This window comes from Triticum urartu, chromosome 2 (assembly GCF_003073215.2).
Source record: "Triticum urartu cultivar G1812 chromosome 2, Tu2.1, whole genome shotgun sequence".
NCBI lineage: Eukaryota > Viridiplantae > Streptophyta > Magnoliopsida > Poales > Poaceae > Triticum > Triticum urartu.
The window spans coordinates 716,276,767-716,284,242 of NC_053023.1; positions in this window are offsets into that span (position 1 = coordinate 716,276,767).

Here is a 7,476-nt window from a genome sequence, read left to right on the forward strand (position 1 = left end):
GTAAGGTGCTAGCGCTTCTGAAAGACTATGTCTCGGTCATCCGTCTTCTCAAACACCATGTAGTGCGAGAAACCAAACGGAGGCGATCGAGTCTTGTGGGGAAAAGTGCGCAAACCTCTGCAGAGTGTAACTAATCATGAGCCGTGTCCCCGGTTATGGACATCTTGAGTATCTAGTACTTGGATTATCATGTGAATCTCAACATGTTACTCTAATTAATTTTGTTGGGTTTTGTTAATGATGTTACTTAATTGGGATTGAGAATGCTGTCAACCATTCTCAATGTTTAACAACTACCATGATAGTTAAATAATTTATTCCTTTGAGTAGGGAAAAATTGGCTTTACGCAAAACTGTAACCATAGAGCTTTCCACCAGCCAAATATGCATATAGTATAGCTGTTGCATTCCATTACTCTCTATGTGTTACTTTGCCAGCATATTCCATGTGCTGACCCGTTTTGGCTGCAACGTTAATGTTGTAGACTTTTCAGACGACGATTAAGGAGTTTTTAGGTCGTGGTTCTATACTCAGTGATGCCGTTGGAGTTGATGGACTCACTTATCTTCCAAGCCTTCCGCTGTTATCGTTATTAGATGGCCTTAAGCCATATTTATTGTAATAAGTTCTCTATGAGACACTCGATGTAATAAGTGTGTGATTGCTACTCTGCTATAAATCCTCCGAGTACTGTGTGGTGTCAGCATTACTGATCCAGGGATGACACCGGAGCACAGAGATCAGACTGTTTGAGGTCTAGTCACTACAGAGATGGTATCAGAGCACACGCTGACTATAGGACACGACCACTAATCTAAAAGACCTAGATCACTATTCATTTTCTTCTCTTCTGACCTCTCATCTTTTCTACTCTTTAGGATGGCGGATGCAAGGAACAAGTTCACGCAACCCAGATGAAGATACACCCTTTGGACGACACTTGAAGGAAGTCACTAGATACCTGAACATAGGAGTACCAAGCTTCACGAACCTACAACGCCACTTTACCTGAAGAAGAGCGCTGGATGATTCAAGTTCAAGTTCCAGGAAGGACGTTCATGCCAGTCACTGAGCCCATAGAGTTTTCTTTTGATGCACCAACTTGGACGCATTGGAGTCTACCGCAATGATCTCAAGGATACTATCTACCAGATTTGTGGGCGCCGAGATGAGCACTGGGAGATGATCAGCACCAGGAAGGATAGATCAATCAGCTTTTATCCAGGAGTTAAACCAGCACATTCGACGACAGGAGAACCAGATGTGCGCCGACATGATAGATCTGAAGAAGGCTAAGACTAGAATCAAGGAACTGGAGGAAGAACTCAAGGCTACACGTGAAGATTATGAAGAGGAAATTGAAGTATTGGTGGAGAAGAATGACGACCTGATCAAGAAGATTGGAATATTTATGGGAGGCCCTACACCAGTAGAGGAAGACGAAGAACCCAAGGAGATTAGCCCGGAAGACTACATCATCATCGACGGCACCGACTCGGATCCAGATAGTAGCGATGATGACTATGTTGATGAAGCTGGAGCAGAATCATGGAGTCGGCAACCGAAGAATATTTCTAGTAGACCACCTCATCAGTAGTAGTAGTCCGAGCACTTTTGCGTAGTTAGATCGATTGTATGCCTTGTTGATTGATTTGAAGTGAATTGTTTGTTTTGCCTCATGTGCATATGGGTAGTGTTTTCTCTTTAGACCCCCTCTATTCTTATATCTCATCTTTTCTAAACCCTCAGATGCCTCCGAGACGTTGGACCCGGATTTGCCTTTCCACCGGAGCTCACCCAGTTGATCCAGCAGCAGAATACATTGATGCAGTTGCTAGTCCAGAATCAGAATCGGGGAAACAACAACAACCCCACCACCACCACCACCTGTTGACCACTTAGCCCGTTTTCTTAGGCTGAATCGCCGTGTTTTCCAGTAGCACCGAGCCGATAGTAGCAGATGATTGGCTCCGCAAGAAAGCTAGGGAGTTGACCACAGCAGGATGCACAGATGCGGAGAAGGTGAAGTTTGCCGCACATCAGCTAGAAGGACCCGCAGCATCATGGTGGGAGAATTTCACAGCCACTTTCCCAGTCGACACTGTCACATGGGACCAGTTTCAGCAGGCTTTTCGTACTGCACATGTTTCAGCAGGAGCTATGGCCATGAAGAAGCGTGAGTTTCGCAACTTGCGCCAAGGAGGACGGACAGTTGGCCAGTATGTGGAGGACTTTAGTAAGTTAGCACGTTATGCCCCAGATGACGTCGCTACGGATGCAGCTAAGCAGGAGAAGTTTCTGGAAGGACTGAATGATGAGTTGAGCATGCAGTTGATGGTAGCAACCTTCAACAACTACCAGGAGTTGGTAGATCGTGCTCTTATGATTGAAGGGAAGCAGCAGCAAATTGAGAATCGCAAGAGGAAGTATGGACAAGGAAAGTACACTTCAGGAGCTCAGCAGAAGCCACGTTTTACCCCTAGACCGGGAGGACATTTTCAGCATACCCATGGAGGAGGTAGCTCGCACAATCACAATGGCACCAAGAATGGTAATGGCAATGGAGGAAGCAACGGCCAGAATCGCACCAACCCACCAACCCCAGCCAAGAAGGACCTGAGCCAAGTCACTTGTTTAAGTGTCAGAAGACCGGACATTATGCCAATGAATGTCCTGAAGGCCAAAATGGCAATGGAAGTTCTGGGAAGAAGCCGAACCCTTTCAACAGGGGACAGGTGAACCACGTTAGCGTGGAGGAGGTTGAAGCTCAGCCCGATGCAGTAATAGGTAAGTTTTTGGTTAAGTCATTTACTGCACTCGTTCTTTTTGATACTGGTGCATCGCATTCATACATCTCAAGGGGATTTGTGGATAAGTATAACCTACCAACCCAAGCCCTTAGGTCACCCATGTTAGTAACCTCGCCTGGAGCAGAGTATGTGGCTAGTCTATGGTGTGATCGGTTACCATTAAGGATTGGTAACTATGTTTTTCCCTCAGACCTAATAGTATTGGAATCTCAAGGATTGGATGTGATATTAGGCATGGATTGGTTATCAAAGTATGAAGGGAATATTGAATGTGCTAGTAAGTCAATTTTGCTTACCACCCCAGAAGGGAGAAGGATCAAGTATGTATCCCGGCATGTGCCAAAGAGGACTCAAGTAAATTGCCTAACAGGAGTTGTGCAGGAGGAAGTACCAGTGGTAAGGGATTTTCCTGAAGTATTTCCGAGGAGTTGCCAGGCATGCCACCGGATAGAGATATTGAGTTTTTGATTGAGCTATTGCCAGGGACAGGGCAATATCAAAGAGAACCATATAGGGATGCCAGAAGGATTTTGGTGAAATTAAGAAGCAGGATTAAGGAGTTACTGGATAAGGATATATTCCGCCAAGTTCTTCGCCTTGGGATCGCCAGTACTTCTAGTGGAGAAAGGATGGATCGTTAAGGATGGTTGTTGATTATCGAGGATTGAATGAAGTAACGATCAAAAAGAACAAGTACCCAACCAATGATCTATGATCTGTGATCGATTGCAAGGAGCTTAAGGTATTCCAAGATTGATCTGCGATCAGGATACCACCAGTTGAAGATTCGAGAACAGGATTTCGAAAGACAGCTTTTACCACCAGGTATGGGTTGTAGAGTATACCTTATGTCCATTGGTATGACTAACGCACCTTGCCTATTTATGAACATGATGAACAAAGGTGTTATGGAGTTTCTGGATAAGTTTCGGTCGTAAGTGGTCATTGATGATATCCTGGTTTATTCGAAGAATGAGAGGAACATAAGGGAGCATTTGCGTTTGGTACTTGGAAAAGCTCAGAGAACCATCAAGTTATATGCCAGTCGCAAATGTTGTTTTGGTTGAAGGAGTAGGAGTCCTCGGACACGTTATATCTGGGAGAAGGTATAGCAGTTGATCCCACTAAAGTTGATACCGTGACCAAGTGGGAAGCCCACAACCATTGGAGAGATCCCGGAGTTTTCTTGGGCTCGCAAGGATACTACCAGATTTATTGAGAATTTCTCAAAGATTGCGAAGCCTATGACGGAGTTATTAAAGAAAGATACCAAGTTCATATGGACGGAGGAATGTGAGGCTAGTTTCCAGGAGTTGAAGAAACACTTGGTTACCTCACCAGTGTTGATTTTGCCAGACCAGACCAAAGATTATGAGGTGTATTGTGACGCTTCACGTCGAGGACTTGGAGCAGTGCTTATGCAGGAAGGGAGAGTTGTTTCATATGCCTCAAGACAACTGAAGCCTCATGAGTTGAATTATGCCACGCATGATTTGGAGTTATCAGCCGTAGTGCATGCTTTGAAAACATGGAGGCATTTCCTCATTGGAAATCATTGTGAGGTGTACACGGATCATAAGAGTTTGAAGTACATTTTCACCCAGAAGGAGTTGAATCTCAGAAAAAGGCGATGGTTGGAGCTCATCAAGGATTATGATATGAGATTGCAATACCATCCCGGAAAGGCTAATGTAGTAGCTGACGCATTAAGCCGTAAGAGCCATGTCAATACGTTAATGACAGGAGAAATACCCAAGGAGTTAGCAGAAAATCTTCGTGAACTATGTTTGGAAATAGTTCCGAAAGGCTATGTAGCAGTATTGGAGATTCAGTCTACATTGATGGATAAAATCAGATAAGCTCAGAAGACTGACAAAGAGATTGCCGCTATAAAGGAGAAACTGAGCAAAGGAAAAGCTAAAGGATTTCGTGAGGATGATCACGACACCCTATGGTTTGAAGACCGTGTTTATGTGCCCAATGACCCGGAGATCAGGAAGTTGATTCTGCAAGAGGCACACGGATTCACCGATATTCGATTCACCCAGGAAAATACCAAGATGTATTTGGATTTGAAGGGATATTTTCTGTGGACCGGAATGAGAGGATATTGCGGAGTATGTAGCAGTTTGTGATGTATCAGAGAGTAAAGGCAGAGCATCAGAAGCCAGCAGGTTGTTACAACCCATTGCCGATACCCGAATGGAAGTGGGATAAGCTGACATGGATTTTATCACGGGATTGCCCAGGACTCGTTCAGGCTATGACTCGATTTGGGTTGTAGTTGATCGATTGACGAAAGTAGCTCATTTCATCCCAGTAAAGACCACTTACACCAGTGCTAAGTTGGCAAAGATATACATGACCAGGATCGTATGTCTGCATGGAGTTCCAAGGAGTATCGTATCAGATAGAGGAACCCAGTTTACCTCAAAGTTCTGGAAGCAGTTGCACGAAACTTTGGGTACCAGGCTAGAATTCAGTACAGCTTTTCATCCACAGACAGATGGACAGACCGAGAGAGTCAATCAGATTTTGGAGGATATGCTGAGAGCTTGTGCGCTAGATTATGGATCTAGTTGGGACGATCAATTTGCCATATGCAGAGTTCTCTTACAACAACAGTTACCAAACCAGTTTAAAGATGGCCCCTTTCGAAGCTTTGTACGGAAGGAGGTGCAGGACACCGTTGTCATGGGACGAAGTTGGAGACCGCCAGTTGTTTGGACCTGACTTGATTAAAGAGTCTGAACAGAAGGTGAAGTTGATTCGCGATAGGCTCAAGGTAGCCCAGTCCAGACAGAAAAGTTATGCAGATTCTAAACGCAAGGAGACAGTTTACGAAGTCGGAGATAGAGCTTATCTTCGAGTATCTCCACTTCGGGGAACAAAGCGTTTTGGAGTTAAAGGGAAGTTAGCGCCACGATTTGTAGGACCATATCGAGTTTTGGAGCGTATGGGAGAAGTGGCCTACAAGTTGGAATTGCCTGAAGGATTGTCAGGAGTTCATGATGTGTTCCACGTTTCTCAGTTAAAGAAATGTCACGCGGAGATGGCTGACATACCGTTGAGAGACACAGTGCCCTTGGAAACTATTCAGTTGGATAACGATTTGACCTACGAGGAGAAACCAATTAAGATCCTCGAGTTTGCCAGCCGAGTTACTCGCAGCAAGGTTATCAAGTTTTGCAAAGTTCAGTGGAGCCACCACACGGAGGATGAAGCCACCTGGGAGCGAGAGGAAGATTTGCTCAAAGACCACCCTCACCTATTTTCTAGCCAACCCGAATCTCGAGGGCGAGATTCATCTTAAGGGGGGTAGGTTTGTAACATCCCAAATTTTCAATTTGGAATGTTATACATTAGATCATCATGCATATACCATATTTTATTTTGCATTTTGGTTGATCCTAGAAATTCTACGCAACTCAATGACCCACGAAGAGTTGGGGATTTCGTTATTTTCATATTTGAGTTTCCTCGAGTTACTTCTACGTTTGCTTATTATGCCATGCTATGCTAGTAGACGTGGATTGGGTGAGTGATATCCATGACAGATGTGAGTTTGTTAATTAATGGTTTATCTAAGGTGGCAACTTAAACACACATCTGGGTGGATTGAGGCACCTGGGTATTCCAAGACTTGCCTGTTTTCTTTTGGACCGCCACCCAGGCTCAAAGGGATCATGAGACTATTCATACTAGAAACTCGTGTGCAGCCACAAGCTATTATGGGCTCTAGCATAGTTGATTAAGTCGTGCGAACTCTTACAGTGGTAGACTAGCAGATGTAGGGGATGTAGGTGGTACGGTCTACCCGATCGTAAGGTGCTAGCGCTTCTGAAAGACTATGTCTCGGTCATCCGTCTTCTCAAACACCATGTAGTGCGAGAAACCAAACGGAGGCGATCGAGTCTTGTGGGGAAAAGTGCGCAAACCTCTGCAGAGTGTAATAAACTAATCCATGGTTAGCCGTGTCCCCGGTTATGGACATCTTGAGTATCTAGTACCTGGATTATCATGTGAATCTCAATGTTACTCTAAATTAATTTTGTTGGGTTTTGTTTAATGATGATGCTTAATTGGGATTGAGAATGCTGTCAACCATTCTCAATGTTTAACAACTACCATGATAGTTAAATAAATTTATTCCTTTGAAGTAGGGAAAAATTGGCTTTACGCAAAACTGTAACCATAGAGCTTTCCACCAGCCAAATATGCATATAGTATAGCTGTTTCATTCCATTACTCTCTATGTGTTACCTTTGCGAGCATATTCCATGTGCTGACCCGTTTCGGGCTGCAACGTTAATGTTGCAGACTTTTCAGACGACGATTAAGGATTTTAGGTCGTGGTTCTATACTCAGTGATGCCGTTGGAGTTGATGGACTCACTTATCTTCCAAGCCTTCCGCTGTTATCGTATTAGATGGCCTTAAGCCATATTTATTGTAATAAGTTCTCTTTGAGACACTCGATGTAATAAGTGTGTGATTGCTACTCTGCTATAAATCCTCCGCGTACTGTGTGGTGTCAGCATTACTGATCCAGGGATGACACCGGAGCACAGAGATCAGACTGTTTGAGGTCTAGTCGCTACAGAGATGGTATCAGAGCACACGCTGACTGTAGGACACGACCACTAAGCTAAAGACCTAGATCACT